This window comes from Pinus tabuliformis, chromosome 5_1 (assembly GCF_031772625.1).
Source record: "Pinus tabuliformis cultivar Carrire ecotype Pingquan chromosome 5_1, CPIR1, whole genome shotgun sequence".
In the NCBI taxonomy this organism is placed as follows: Eukaryota; Viridiplantae; Streptophyta; class Pinopsida; order Pinales; family Pinaceae; genus Pinus; species Pinus tabuliformis.
Window position 1 is genome coordinate 144,021,450 of NC_142305.1, and position 17,107 is coordinate 144,038,556.

Below are 17,107 nucleotides of genomic sequence, written 5' to 3' on the forward strand. Positions count from 1 at the left end.
ATGTCAGTTCATACCTGAATATCGCAACCATAACCATATGCATAGGTCATACTGGGTTAACACAATATGTATAGCATCAAGATCTTCAAGGCAATGAACATAACCATGATGCAAATGACCAATCCAAATTATAACATCAATATCTCAATGAAATGACCCTAACCATCAAGTTAATAGCATATAACAACAATAAGCTATATATCATGTTCATCAACATAAAACCGAATCGTCAAGCTAACTGTCATATAACAATCAACAAGTTAGGCTATAACATACTCATCAGCAACATATAACATAATCATCAGGTTATCTAATATAAAACAACAATAGCAATGCATACAACTACATGTTATTATCATTCTTGACTATCCAACACATGTTCATATAACTACATTAATCAACCAACATCTATCATGAATGTAACCATAACATCAAAAGACATATACATAAACCTAATGTATTAAACCTAATGCATATAAAAATACTTAACTTACATACATACATGCCCACATGCAATACTTGTATGATGATCTTCCCTTGCCTCGAGGTCCAATGTTGCAACTTCACTTTGATGATATGCATCTCTTGCTTTATCTCAGCCAACTCATTAGCATCATAACAACCAATAGCACCATGATGACCTAAATTGCATACAATGACTTCACAAGCCATGTTTGTCCTAATATTCAAACTATAACCATGACCATATATGCATAAAAATTGTATATATACATATAACAAATGAGTACCAAACCATACACACATCATTTTAGCTAGAGTTTAGTCATCAATGCATGACCATATCAACTACAAAAACCATGACCTCATGCATGAAAAAAACCATTACTCCATTGTATACATTGCCACATGCAACCAACAATATGCATAAGTAATGTCAAATCAACTACACCTATGCATAAACGCATGTAGTCGAACATAGGCGATCAATTCTTGTAATCAACCTACAAGACTGATACATGTAATCAAAATATTCAAAAATGTAACCTAACATACAAGGATGTAAGTAGGTATCATGAAATCAACATGGGAGCGACATATAATTCATACATAGTCAATCACATGTTCCAAAAATCAATACATCATGTCTATTAATTTGAAATCAGCATTCACCAATACTAACAACCTATAAGCATACCCCCTTACTATCCATGGTCCACACTAAGGTAGAAGGAGGAAGCTACTATAATGGCCTGATCTCCAATGTCCAATTATGGAAATGGGATCTCCAAAGCTCTACTAAATTTAACCACACTTGAAAATAAATTGATTTTTATTTCTCATACATTTGTATGAGACTAATTCAAAAAAATTGCACTTATTCCACTTGTAACATAATAACTAAAAACATGCCACTTTTCCATTTCCTTACATGCAACTTTTCAAATTCCTTGCATGCAACCTTTCAAATTCCCTACATGAAAATATTCAAATTATTTGCATGAAAATAGGCATAGATCAGCTACATCCATATTATCATACTACAATACTATCCCATCCAAAAAAAATAACATTTTCTTCAAACAATTACCATACTTTTACATTTTTCTTTAAACGACTATACTATTACAGTTGCATGTAAGCATTTCTTCAAACACTTTACATGAAAACTAATATAGAAAACTATTTGCATACAAGTAATCGTATATCAACTACAAGAATACTATTACACATCAATACTATCCCTAACCACAAACAACATACTCAATGGGGCATTTTATCAAACAGTTTGTATGCAATTAATCATTGAACCATTTAAGCATTTCATCAAACACTTTGCATGCAAAATAATATAGCGAATGATTCAATCCATATATCCTAAACTATAGTAGTAAAAGTTAGGGAAATTGAACCATATGATCAGTGGTATTTTCCCTCACTATGGATCAAGTTTTAACTTCTGATATTTCATAGATGAAAAGTTATAAAAAAAAATACCAACACAATCATATTTGGTGCACAATTCTAGGAGTATCCAGAAAGCTCAACTTCCACTAGTCATATCTCCTAAAATATAACGCATAAATGTCTGAAATTTTTATCACAATATCAATGGTATTTCCCCTCATTGTGGAAAAAACTTCAGCTCCTGATATTGCCCAGAAGAAAAGTTATAACAACAATGTCAGCGTGACCTGTTTGAGGCTTGATTTCAAGAGCATTCAGAAGGCTCGACTCCCTCTACTCATATCTCCTAAAATATTGCGACCCAATATCTGAAATTTTTACCACATAATCAACAGTATGTCCCCTCAATTTGGACAATTTTTCAGCTTCTGAAAGGCTACAGAAGATGAGTTATTGCAGAAATTCCAACATGACCTGTTTAAAGGTGCATTCAACAAGGTCATCTTCCTTAGATTATAATTCCTAAAGTATTGTGAACCAATATTTGAAAGAAAGGTCTAAAATTTAACCATTGTTCTTCATTTCACCTATGATAAAGCCCATCCAGTCCAAGTGTTTGAACTTGGAAGCTCTAATACCACTCTGTAACACCCTCAAGGGTAATTGTGCATATCAAAAACATCATAGGAATAGAAATACAATAAACATATCAATCATCAAAATGCATATATCCATCAGTAAATTTGCACATGAAAATCAAGGGAATGAATTTTTCATTAATAAATGCAATGAACCAACTAGTGATGGGACTACCATGTTCCACCCGACCATAGATTGGCTACGCCAAGCCTCTCTTCAGCCAATCAACCCCTTGCCATATTCCAAGCATGAATGTGGGACTCATAGAACACATCGAAAAACACTAATCAATATGGATGACACCAGAGTTATCCTCCTACACCGTGAGGAATTTGAGTACCTCCTAGTCTCTCAAGCTTTACCATGCATCCGCAGTCTAATCCAGGGATCACTAGGCCTAACACCAAGACATACTCTCCAGGATTTACTGTGCATTCCATCTCGGAATCACTAGGCCCAACGGAGAGAAAATCCACCTCTTGGCTTTACCATATATCCCACCATTCACTGGCAAGGATTCCTAGGCTCACCGAGGCATACAATCTGGCTTTACCGCAACCCACAGTCTGATTCAGGGGTTACTAGGCCAGTGGCTTCGTGCATCCTCAGTCTAGTTCAGGGACCACTACCAACATGTGTTTGTCAATTCGGAGATCCACCCCACTCAGCCTCGAATCCAATCCGGCCATCCCCCAAAAAACGCATGAGAGAACCCATGTCATCAAAGCTATTAGGAAATGAAAAGGCTAGGTTGAAAATACTATCACACTTGGAAAAACCCATGTAATGGTAGAAAAGAAACACATGCAATCCCATGCATGCCAAATCTAGCAAGGAAAATATACATGCAATCCCATGCATGCCAAATCTAGCAAGGAAAATACACATTCAAGTTAATACCTGCAATGAAGCCTGTTGTAGCTGCTTGATCCTGGCTTTCCCTGCTTGATCCTTGCTTCCTCTTGCCTTCTTTTCCTTTCTTGCTCCAATGCCAAAGTGCTCCAAGAAAACTCTAAGTGTCCAAGAGTATGAGAGAGAGAGAGAATAATGAGAGAGCTCCAAAGCTAAATTGACCAAGTCTTGCCCATTGATCCTTAGAAGCCTTTTTATGAATGAGGCCTCTATTTTCTTCAATTTCCATTATTTTCCTTCAATTTCCTCCTCACATGCAACCTATGACCTTTCATTTCATTTTTCTCATAATTTCCATTATTTTCATAAATAAATGTGCTAAAAATGCCTTTTTGCCTCTTTAATGCCTTAGCCATTACCTTTGCTAATTTCCTTAGCCATAAAAAACCAAATGAACACCCCATAGGATGTCTTGCCCACCATTCAACTTGGAATACATGTCCCAACATCTGTGGTATTTATATATTTTTACATGGAATTTTCACTATGGTTGTTGCAGGGCATGACTACCTATTCATGGTAGTTGATGAGTTCAACGAGATGTGAGTTTTGATGCCCTGTAAAATACCATCAGTGGGAAAGAAGAATCAAACTTGTTCTTTGGACATATTTGGGTGCATTTGAGGATAGCAAGGAGCATCATTTCAGACAAGGACACAAGTTTTCTTAGTGCTTTGGACTACATTGTGGGAGATAATGGATGCAAAGTTGAAGAGATCTACAATATTCCATCCATAAATAGATGGGCAAACAAAAGTAGTCAACATGACTTTGGTTTAGGTTCTGAGAGGATACAACCAGAAGCATCCAAAGAACTGGGATGAAACTATGGTATATATAGTAATTCTTACAACATAGCGGTCCACACTTTTATAGGAAAGTCCCCATTTAAAACTTGTTTTGTATATTTTCCGCGTTCACCTTTGGAAATAGCATATGGGAAACAAGGAGGAGTGAGAAAAGATCTTATAGGGGACACCTTGAAGGTTGAAAAACTTATAGAAAAGCTCAGACAGGCCCATATACAAGTACAAGAGACGTTGCATAAGTCACAGGATAAATATAAGGCTAGGCATGATCATCATAGAACAAATAAATCGTTTAAGGCGAGAGACAGACCATGGCTACAGTTGAATAAGGAGAGGCTACATGGGCCTGGTAAGAAAATCAAGGCTTTGCGGTATAATCCCTTTGAGATACTAGAAAAGGTGGGTGTTATTTCCCATCGACTTAGTTTACCATCATATACGTGCATTTACTTAATCGTGAATATAGAGAATCTAAAACTCTATGAGCCTTCCATGCTAGATTAGCAAGATGGACATGTCCTACCTTTTGAGGACGATTTAGCACTTGATGCTCAAGCAAAGTTGAAAAAAGATATAGTTTTATAGAAGAGATCCAGAACTACAAGATAAGGGAAACATGACCTTTGGAAGATTGGGTTCAAAGGTCAACTTTCGTGCAAAGCTAAATGGAACACCAAAGAGAAGGTGGAGGAAAAATTTCCTAACCTCATTTAGTAGAATATTTTGGGACCAAAAGCCTCCCAAAATGGAGAGGTGTGATTTGGATTGGAAATTATATTTTTTGTCATCCATCTTGATGCTTTCATAGTGGAAAAAGTGGAGGAATCAACTGTTAGGACAACTTCTACCGGTGGGACCCAGTTTGGCAATATGGGGTATGAAACCTTCCAGGAGCATTTGGAGGCATCAAACAACATTTTTGGGAGTAAATATTTGTTACTTTAGTGTGACACCCTTTCTTCCTATTCTTCACACAAAGACATTTTCAATGGCATAAGAATCGCATCAATCAAAGTCTCTATGCGAAAGTTAAGTCACTCAAAAGTTGACCTTCCTGTTTTCACCACCATAATTTGAGAGGATGTCATGTCATCCCCCATAATTCATGGAAAAATGTTCTAGCCATGTGATTATGATGAATAAGAATCTAAAAGAGTCTATAACTCTGGTTAAGATTTGAGGTAGTCAAACCTAACCATCAATTGGCTATCGTGTTGTTATATAACCGAACCACTAGTAGGAAAAGAGGTTTCATTCTTTCAAGTTCATTTCTTCCATAACTCAGAAAAAATAGTCGAGGTGGATAAAATATAGAGCACACAAAGAGAATTTCTGTATTTTAGTAGGCCCATAAGACATAGTCCATACTTCTTTATACTCAGAGACATTTTCTATTCAGAGAAAGAGAGAAGAATAGTCTGACATTCCAACTGGGTTTTTCTCTGGGCAGATCTTTTGTCAAACGTATGATTGAGCTTTTATTTCATTTTTCTCTATTTTTTGCATAATTTTTACTTCGCATGGATGCATTATTAAAAATATTCTATAGATCTAGAAATTTAAAAAGAAATAAAAGATTAATAGTGTAGAATTTTAGATTTCAATATAATTCTATCATATCTATTGTGACGAACTGTCCAATGGAATATCCACAATAGTTTACAAATCAATGCTATAGCTAGCTTAAAGAAGAAAAACAATGTTATTAAAATGGGAACTAACTCTTACAAGTTTCATAGTGAAACTCAACATTGAACAAATCCTATAAGGGGATGGTGGTATGAAAAATAAATGTAACCTTTGTAATATTGAAAAGGTAGAGGATAACAACACATATTATTCAAAATATGTATAACACTATTAATAAAAATCTTGCCTTCAGTCTTCTTATCACAACAACAATGTTACAACAAATTAATTAATTTATCATCATTTTTCTTTAGAAAAATGAAAAATGAAAAGAAAAATATTAAATAATTAAGAATGAAAACCTATAATTGAGGACTTCGAGCTTGGGAAAAGGTCATAAGCTATGCATATTTAGAAGTTTATACTAATTGATTTATGTGAGGTTTAGTCTCTATTACGTTTTAGGTTCAAATTTCATGAGAAAAGGTTGAGGATGAAAACCACTTTTGAGGAAATTAAGTTATCTCCATAAATATCTAACATACATTAATAATAACATTGCACTAATAAACACAAAGTTTTTCATTCATCCAACATTGAAATTAACCACCAATATTTCTACTCACCATTAACCCTAAAATAAACCTAAACTTAGCATCATAATAATAATAACCATAACTACAATATACAACCACATTTCACTAATAACTTATAATAACAATAACAACAATACACAACCACATTTTATTACGGGTAAGGCAAAGATAAGTATACGAAAATGAAAACCTACCTGATCGATGGGAAAGTAAAACCATTTAGTGCACAGATTGGTAAATTTCGACGCATATGACGACTTCCCGTGATTAAAATTATTAAAAATTCACGTACTCCATCCCTAAATTTTAACCCAAGCTATCATCCATGTTCAATACTCGTTTAAAAAAATTGCAACGTTACCTAAATGATGCAAATTATGGAACAGTGACACAAAAGCATATGATGACTCCCTCTCTCCGAGAAAAACTGTTCAAAGTATATGGGCTATCATCCAAGTTGGGCGATTGTTTTAAAAAAGTGCAATAGAAATTAAAGTATGCCTATGTAAGATGGAGCCCATGTGGTGCAGTGAAGTACAACTATCTCAGCAGACTTTCGCTTCACTTCGAACCTAGAGCAGGTGCGAGCTTTGGATGATGTGCAACTTACTTTAAGCGACTGCGGAGATAAGATCAATCCACAAATGTGATAGGCAAAAACCCTAACAGCCATATTATATTGCCTTCTCCAACGGTCAAACGATTCACTAATCTCAGGTTTGTAAAGTTCGTAGGGGGAGCTGAACTCTTCGGTACCAGGAACCTTCCGAAAGGGTTGAACGATGGACTTCCAAGAAAGAATTGGCCTCTTTCATAGGTGTAAAGCCTATAATACCACCCGGGGTATTCATAGCTACAGATATCAATTTAGCAATTCGCTAAGGCTGTTGCTGTCTACAGGCTTATACAGCGTATCCGGTTTGAATTGTATGATTTTTCAGATGATATTTCAAACATAGCCCACTACATTGGTGAAGTCAATCATCCCTATCCTGAGACATCCATTTGAACTGTAAAATGATGGATTCAAGAGATTTACAATTGTTGAGCCGAGTCAGTTGCTTTTTGTTTGCGGTGATGGTGATTTTGGCAATGGCACCTATCTCTGAGGCTACAGTCCACCACCATAAATGGAAGCTCAGTTACCAAAACTGGTCTCCTGATTGTATGCAAACAACGATCATCTCCATTAATGGGCAGTATTCGGTTCCAACAATCAGAGCTCGGGAAGGAGACACCATTGTTGTTGAATTAAACAACCAGATGCCCACGGAAAATGTTGTGCTTCATTGGCATGGAATTCGTCAGGTACAGTTCAGTCTCCATCAAAGTGATTCCAAAGTTAATTCTGATTGTGATGGAGTGGTTTTTTCTTTACCCTCCATATATGATCTTTTAATACGTAATAATTTTGATCGAAATGCTCATGTGCTTCAGATCATAACTCCATGGAGCGATGGAACTACATCCATGTCTCAATGTGCAATCCTACCGAGGGAGACATTTATCTACAGATTCGTTGTTGACAGAGTATGTTTAACACATTTTCTTTTCAATACTTTCATCTTAACTTTGGTTATATTGTGTTGGGGATTTGTGGCCTAATGTTAATAATGTATGTAGCTTGGGACATATTTCTATCATGGCCACTACGGTCTCCAGCGTTCGGCTAGTTTGTATGGCTCTTTGATAGTCGACTTCGCAAAAACAGAGCCCTTCGTCTATGACGGAGAACTCAGCATCATCCTTGATGACTGGTGGCATACTAGCACGTACCAACAGGCTATGGGCCTCTCATCCAATCCCTTCGTCTGGGTTGGGGAACCTCAAGTATATATATCATTTCCCTGGTACTCCGGTTTGAAATCTCGATTGATTGAAACTCAATGAATAAACGTGAATTTGCGGCTTGATATTGCAGTCTCTACTGATAGAGGGGCGAGGAAAATACAACTGCTCGGCAGACAGCAGTAAAACTTGCAACGCTACCAGCAGCCAATGTTCGCCCCACATTTTACCAGTCAAACCTGGCAAGACATACCGCCTACGTATCGCCAGCGTAGCTTCCTTATCGGCCCTCAATTTTTTGATTCAGGTGAAATAACGCATTCATGGATCCTACATTATTTCAACTTAAAATAATTCGTAAAATGATGATCTAACTATTTGTTCTGTGATTTTTAGGGACACAAGATGACCGTTGTGGAAGCTGACAGCCACTACGTGGAACCGGTGGAGATGGAGAATCTGGATGTATACTCTAGCGAAACCTATTCAGTTTTGATAAAGGCCAATCAGGATCCCACAGAAAACTATTGGGCAGCTGTGAATGTGAGAAGTCGAAAGCCCAATACCTTCAACAGGCCTGGCCATACTCAACTATCTCTGCAATCTCTCCACCAAGGTACCCACCACACTATTGAAATGTAATTCCAACTGCCGCTACAGTTGAATAGTGGCGCGCATTTAATTCCACAAAACCACCGGTATATTCCCCGCACCACCTTTCACGCAGCAGTGGTATTTTTGGAGGGGGCAGCGATCACAATCATCTGTTGACGCGTGTCTGGGCAGTACCTTACAAAACCACCCATTCCCCGGCAGGTAAAGTTCGTGCGATTGGGACCTCCGGGGGATTGTAGTCAACCGTCCGATTAAATCAACGGGCCTGCACCATATGAACCTTGCGTGAAGTAAATTTTTGGTTGACCGCCAGTTTGTCAGTAAAACAATTAAGGAATTAATATGTATGTACTGTGGTCGTAGATTTTAGGTATAAGTCTTTAATTTTATTATTTTTAAATTTACGGGAGTAAGTCTTTGTTTTACGGCACAAGTAAAAACCTTATGTTATGTTCTTTTGTTTTTTGAGTGTTGACTATGTATTGTGAAACGCACAGCAGTGCGAAGTGAAGAAAAATGAACAGGGCAGCGTAAAATCAAAATTTTTGCGTGGGTAATTTCTGTTGGTTGAAAATGCAATGAAATGCATATCCGCAGCAGCGAATGTAATTTTTTTTATTGTTGAAATGCAATCTCCAACAGTGAGAATGAATGTAAGGTGTGAAGGAGAATAGTTTTACTGCAGTGAATGTAAAGAAAATATTTACACACACAGTAGTGTAAAATTTTCAGAAAATACAGAGTAATTTGTTTTGTGGAAGTTCTTTGTGAATCCCTCTGTTAGAGGAAAAAATTTGTAACTGCAGTGGTTTGATTAATGAATACAGAGTGTTTATTTTGGTGTGTGAAACTCTGTTCTTCATCTCCAGCAAACAATTTTTTTGCTTCCCTGTGCTAAAACAGAGTATTATTTTCTGGGCAAAAACAGAGCATTTTCTCTGTTCAGATTTTGTTTGAAATTACCAGAAATTTCCAACATGGTATCAGAGCATGTCCAGGCTCTTTGAAGGTGTCAAAGAAGTTGAAGGAAGGGTTTCTTGCTGCAGCAACTTCTCCAGCAGAGTGAAGACTCAGTCAAGAAAGATTCAAAGGTATTTCTCAAGCCAGTTATTTAAATATTTGACTGTATTTTGAAGCATAGTTTAGAGTGCAAGAATGGCTGGCTCCAGCATCAGCACTAGCATGGGTATTTTTAATACTCAGCTCCCACAGTTTAATGGGAAAAACTATGACTATTGGGCAATAACCATGAAGGCTTTGCTTGCCTCACAAGATTTATGGGAATTTGTTGAGGATGGATTTGAAGAACTAGCAGATGAAGAAGAGTTTAATAACTTGACACAGGCAGAGAAAGATCTATTGAAGAGCTATAAGAAGAAGGACTCAAAAGCCCTCGTATTTTTGTATCAAGCAGTGCATGAGAGTGTGTTTCCAAGGATAGCAGTAGCCAAGACATCCAAAGAAGCATGACAAACTCTCAAGACAGCCTATCAAGGCATGGAGAAAGTGAAGACATCAAAACTACAGTTGCTGAGGAGAGATTTTGAGAATCTATGCATGAAGGAGTCAAACAATATTGACACATTCTTCACACAGGTGATTGATCTGGTTACACAGATAAGGACTCATGGAAAAGTTCTTGAAGAAAGGAGGATTGTGGAGAAACTATTGAGGGTCCTACCCTCAAAATTCGATGTGATTGTCACCACCATAGAAGAGACAAAGGATCTCACAAACTTTTCAGTTGATGAACTACATGCATCACTGATAACACATGAGCAGAGATTGAGTAGGAATGAAAACTCATCTCTAGAGCATGCCTTCAAGACCCAGATGTCCTTTGGAAGAGGAAGAGGTCAAGGCAGAGGAAACAAGAAAGGAAGAGGCAGAAGCCAAAACATAGGTGGAAGAAACAGTCCAACAAATGCTCAAGGAAGAGGCATCAATCCAAATTAGAACCAAAGCCAAGGCAGCAGCCAACAAAGTGGACAACATCATGCTCAAGGACAAAGGTATGAAAAATCCAATGTCCAATGTTATTATTGTAAAAAATATGGGCATTATGCAAATGAATGTAGGAAGAAGCAGCATGATATGAATAATAGAACTAGTGCAAATCTCACTAGAGAAAATATCAGCCAAAACAATTTGTTTTTAGCCTGTAATATTGCTGAAGAAAAGAGTGAAGATGTATGGTTTCTAGACTCCGGTTGCAACAACCATATGACAGGAAACATAGCCCTGTTTTCCATGTTAGATCAAAATGTGAAGTCGCAAGTCACACTAGCGACTGATAACAAAGTTTCTGTTATGGGAAAAGGAGAAGTAAAAGTTTTAACAAAGAAAGGAGAAAAGAAAACCATAGCAGATGTTTATTATGTTCTGGGAATGAAATGTAATCTCTTAAGTATTGGACAACTTGTTCAAAAGGGTTACAATGTTTTCTTTGTGAATGATGTATGCACCATCATGTATAGAACACCCAGCAAACAGTGTATTGTTGAAGTAAAGATGACAAGGAACAGGATGTTCCCTCTCAGAATGAAGGCAGATTTAAAAAATAAAGAAGTAATAGCATTAGTGACACAAGAGGCTTTCCAAAGCGAACCGAAAGATGAAAATTGGTAGTGGCACTTGAGATTTGGACATCTCAACTTTGGAGGTCTTAATTTGTTGAATAGAAAAGGAATTGTAATAGGATTACCATTGATAGAGAAACCAGACAGCCTTTGTGAAGGTTGCATCTTAGGGAAACAACACAGAAAAAGTTTTCCATCAGGGAAAAGCATAAGGGAAAAAGCACCCTTAGAAATTGTCCACTCAGATTTGTGTGGACCGATGCAAACTCCATCACTTGCAGGCAGCCACTACATACTAACATTCATTGATAATTTTATAAGAAAAACTTGGGTTTATTTCTTGAAGAACAAAAGTGAAGTGTTTGAAAGATTTTGCAATTTCAAGGCACTTGTGGAAAACCAAGGCGGGTTGCATATCAAAATTCTGAGAACTGATAGAGGAGGCGAGTATATCTCCAAAGAATTTCTACGTTTTTGTAGAGAAAATGGAATTCACGAGCAATTTACAGCTAGGTACACCCCATAGCAAAATGGAGTTGTTGAAAGGAACAACAGGACAATCATGGATATGGCGAGGAGTATGTTAAAGGCAAAGCATTTGCGAAATGATTATTGGGCTAAAGCTATACATTGTGCAACGTACATTTTGAATAGATGCCTTACAAAAACAATCATGAACAGAGTGCCGGAAGAAGCATGGAGTGGGACAAAGCAAGGAGTCACCCACATGAAAGTGTTTGGATGTGTGGCTTATGCACACATTCCAGATCAGCTAAGGAAGAAGTTGGAAAGCAAATGGGAGAAATGTATTTTCATTGGGTACAGTGAGGAATCCAAAGTTTACAGGTTGTATAACCCATCCACCAAGAAGTTTTTTGTGAGTAGAGATGTTCAGTTCATTGAGGAGGAAGCTTGGGATGGAAGCATAGAGAAAACAGTGAATGTTAAAAGCTCTTTGTCACGTGATGAAGATGATGAGGAGATGGCTGAAATATATCTCCAAACAGCAGCACCAACACAAGGACAGCAAGGGACACCCTTGAGGAGAAATGAAAGTGCTTCTCCAAGCACACCACAAGGAGGAAATTCAAGTGCTTCTTCAAGCACTTGTACACCAAATGAAAGAGGTAAGAAGTTCAGAAATTTAAGTGATATTTATGAACAAGAGACAACAAATGAAGGTATGAATTCTTTGTTTGCATTATATTGTCATGTTGATGACCCTATTCATTTCGAAGATGCAATTAAGGATAGGAAATGGATAGAAGCTATGGATGAGGAGATTAATGCCATAGAAAGAAACAAGACATGGGATTTAGTTGAACTACCAAAAGGGAAGGAAGTCATTGGAGTTAAATGGGTCTACAAGACCAAGAGTAATGCTGAAGGCAAAATAGAAAGACACAAGGCAAGACTTGTTGTCAAAGGATATAAGCAGCAGTATCGGAGAGACTATGAGGAAACTTTCACACCGGTTGCTAGAATGGAAACAATGAGAGTTGTCCATAGCAGCACAAAACAAGTGGAAAGTTTACCAAATGAACGTGAAGTCAGCATTCCTAAATGGAATGTTAATGGAAGAGGTTTACATTGAACAACCTCCAGGCTATGAGAAGAAAGGCCAAGGGCACAAAGTGTGCAAATTGAAGAAAGCTCTTTATGGGCTGAAGCAAGCACCAAGAGAGTGGTACAGTACGATAGATTCTTATCTACTGGAAAATGGTTTTGAAAAGTGTGAGGGAGAACCCACCGTCTACATCAAAGAAAATGATGGTAAATTACTAGTTGTTGTGTTGTATGTTGATGATGTTATTTTCACAGGCAATGATGTTTATCTTATTGAAAATTTCAAAACAGTCATGAAAGAAGAATTTGAAATGACTGACATGGGTTTGTTGAGATACTTCTTAGGAATAGAAGTAGAACAAAGTGAAAATGGGATTTTTATCTCACAAGGGAAATATGTTAATGAAGTGTTGGAAAGATTTAACATGCAAGAGAGCAAGGCAGCAATCACTCCCACAGTGATGAGATTAAAACTCAGCAAAGAGGATAGCAGCAAGGATTTTGATCCCAGTTTGTACAAAAACATAGTTGGCAGCCTCATGTATTTGACTGCAACTAGGCCAGATATAATGTATGCTGTTAGTTTAATTTCCAGATTCATGGAGAGGCCAAAAGAAGGACATTGACAGGCAGCAAAAAGAATTCTGAGGTATGTTAAAGGTACTAAACGATTTGGGATTTTATATACTACTTCAGAATGTTCAGATTTAATTGGATACACTGATAGTGATTGGGCTGGAAGTGTAGATGATCGGAAAAGCACATCCAGTTATGTTTTTCACATGGGTTCAGGAACCATTTCATGGGCTTCTAAAAAACAACCTATTGCAGCGTTGTCTACAGCAGAAGCAGAATATGTGGTAGCTACAGCAGCAGCATGTCAAGTAGTTTGGATGAGAAGGATGTTAAGGAGCTTATGCCAAGAGCAAGAAAAATGAACAGTGATTTTTTGTGACAATAGCTCAGTTATTGCATTATCCAAGAATTCGGTATTTCATAAGAGAACGAAACACATCGATACAAAGTTTCACTACATCAAGGAATTGGTGAATAATGAAGAAATTGTTTTAGAACATTGCAGGACTCAGGAGCAGGTTGCAGACATTCTAACCAAGCCATTGGGACAGAAAAGTTTTGAATTTTTGAGGAAATGTCTGGGTATGACTGATAACCCAGTAGTTGAAATTAAAGGGGAGTGTGAAAATGTAATTCCAACTGGAGCTACAGTTGAACAGTGGCGCGCATTTCATTCCAAAAAACCGCCGGTATATTCCCCACACCACCTTTCACCCAGTAGTGGTATTTTTGGAGGGGGCAGTGATCACAATCATCTGTTGACGCATGTCTAGGCAGTACCTTACAAAACCTCCCATTCCCCGGCAAGTAAAGTTCGTGCGATTGGGACCTCCGGAGGATTGCAGTCAACCGTCGGATTAAATCAACGGGCCTGCACCATATGAACCTTGCGTGAAGTAAATTTTTGGTTCACCGCCAGTTCGGCAGTAAAACAATTAAGGAATTAATATGTATGTACTGTGGTCCTAGATTTTAGGTATAAGTCTTTAATTTTATTATTTTTAAATTTACGGGAGTAAGCCTTTGTTTTACTGCACAAGTAAAAACCTTATGTTATGTTCTTTTGTTTTTTGAGTGTTGACTATGTATTGTGAAACGCACAGCATTGCGAAGTGAAGAAAAATGGAGAGGGCAGCCTGAAATCAAAATTTTTGCGTGGGTAATTTCTGTTGGTTGAAAATGCAATGAAATGCATATCCGCAGCAACAAATGTAATTTTTTTTATTGTTGAAATGCAATCTCCAACAGTGAGAATGAATGTAATGTGTGAAGGAGAATAGTTTTACTGCAGTGAATGTAAAGAAAATATTTACACACAGTAGTGTAAAATTTTCAAAAAATACAGAGTAATTTGTTTTGTGGAAGTTTTTTGTAAATCCCTTGTTTTGTGGAAGTTCTTTGTGAATCCCTGTGTTAGAGGAAGAAATTTGTAACTGCAGTGGTTTGATTAATGAATACAGAGTGTTTATTTTGGTGTGTGAAACTCTGTTTAAACTCTGTTTTTCATCTCCAGCAAACAATTTCTTCGCTTCCTGTGCCAAAACATAGTATTATTTTCTGGGAAAAAACAGAGCATTTTCTCTGTTCAGATTTTGTTTGAAATTACCAGAAATTTCCAACACCACCTCCTCCGAGCCCTATGTGGAACGATTATGCCTATAGTAAGTCGCTCGCCAAGAAGTTTGTGGCCCTCACCGGACACGAAGAGCCTCCTCCTATGAAACCCACCAGACATTTGATTTTATTGAACACGCAGGACAAGATCAATGGATTTATAAAATGGGCTATCAACAACATATCGCTGGTTCCTCCTCCCACTCCATACCTCCCCGCCATGAAATACAAAATCAAGGGTGCTTATGACACCACATCCCCTCCTCACACCTATCAGCCCCGAGAATACAACATCAGTATCCCTCCCACAAATCCAAACGCCATTGAAGGGAATGGTGTGTACGTATTCGAACTGAACTCTGTGATAGATGTGATTCTCCAGAATGCAAATACACTGACTGCAATTAACTCTGAGATCCATCCATGGCACCTGCACGGTCATGATTTCTGGATCCGACGGCGACGGCGCATTTGGTCCCCTAAAAGATCCGAAGAAATACAACTTGGTAAATCCTGCGCTTCGTAACACGGTGCCGCTGTTTCCTTACGGATGGGCTGCACTGCGGTTCAAGGCAGAGAATCGGGGAGTGTGGGCCTTTCACTTCCATTTGGAAGCCCATTTCTTCATGGGGATGGGGGTGATGTTCGCAGAAGGTATTGAGAGAGTAGGAAGGTTGCCTCGTTCCGCCATGGGATGCGGCCTGACCCTGAACAAGATGATGCATTATTGAGCCATACTTATTTAACTTATTGTAATTCATATTGAAATTTGACATTCTTTATTCTTCTTCACGGCATCCCTGTACCATCTATGTTCTTCCCGGAGAAGAAAAAAGAGAGTAAAATATTTTAAATAAAATTGGCTGCAGTTTCACATTGTCAATTTTCTATCCTAACGTGTTACATATTTCAAATGCCGAATTTTTCTATGCTTGTCCTTACGTTATCATTCTCATGAAGTTGGAATAGCTTCTCATGGTAAACTTCAGTCTGCGCATTGTTCAGTATCTCCATTTTCCCGTCAGCCTTACCATTGTTCACCATCCACGTTTTACCGTCCTCATATATCGACGAGAAGTTGGCGTGAATTTATAACGAACCAATTTTTCATAACTCTGTTTACACAACCATGTGTTTGAAATAAAAGAATTCAATAAAAAATAAATAAATAAAATCGAATAGGAGTCCCGGGGGCGTAATGACGAGCGGAAAAGGTCAAAACTGTCTAACTCCGGACAGAAATCCATTTATATAATCCAGCGATACGCGGATTCTAGCAGAGTCAATGCCTAAATATGTCCATATAATATAAGATAATATAGTCATGCCTAAATGTGCCCACATTTTATAATGTGGAGTAGTTTCTCACCAATGCAATGATACGACTCATTGGCTACTGTTTGTTTTGACAATCCGACAATCCTCGGTAGGTATCGTATTTATTTATTGGCGTGTCTATTTCCGATTTTTATTTTATATTATTTCATTTCATAAAATAATATAAATTTGGGCATGATTTTGGTAAAATTTAATAAAAATGTTTGAAATTAATTTTCTGATTTTTATTTTATATTATTTCATTTCCTAAAATAATATAAATTTGGGTATGATTTTGGTAAAATTTAATAAAAATGTTTGAAATTAATGATTTTGGTAAGATTTAATAAAAATGTTTGAAATTATGGGTTATAGTTGTTAAATTTTTAAAAAGGTGTTGAATTTATTTTTACAATAAAAAAAACTATTTTTTCATCCTATGATTTTCATAGATGAATCAAAACATTAATTTTGTTTATTTTAAATTGTTGTTTATTGTAGGCCCTTCAAATTCCAATTGTCTTATGAAAGTATTATATAAACTATAAAATTTAAAATTATGTAAATTATAAAGTTCAAGGTTAAAATCTCTCCATCAAAC

The 17,107-nt window shown here is 37.1% G+C and overlaps 1 pseudogene; it reads left to right on the forward strand.

The window, feature by feature from the left end:
* Positions 1–7,471: 7,471 nt before the first annotated feature.
* On the forward strand, positions 7,472–15,920 carry LOC149163824 (L-ascorbate oxidase-like; annotated as a pseudogene).
* Positions 15,921–17,107: the final 1,187 nt, after the last annotated feature.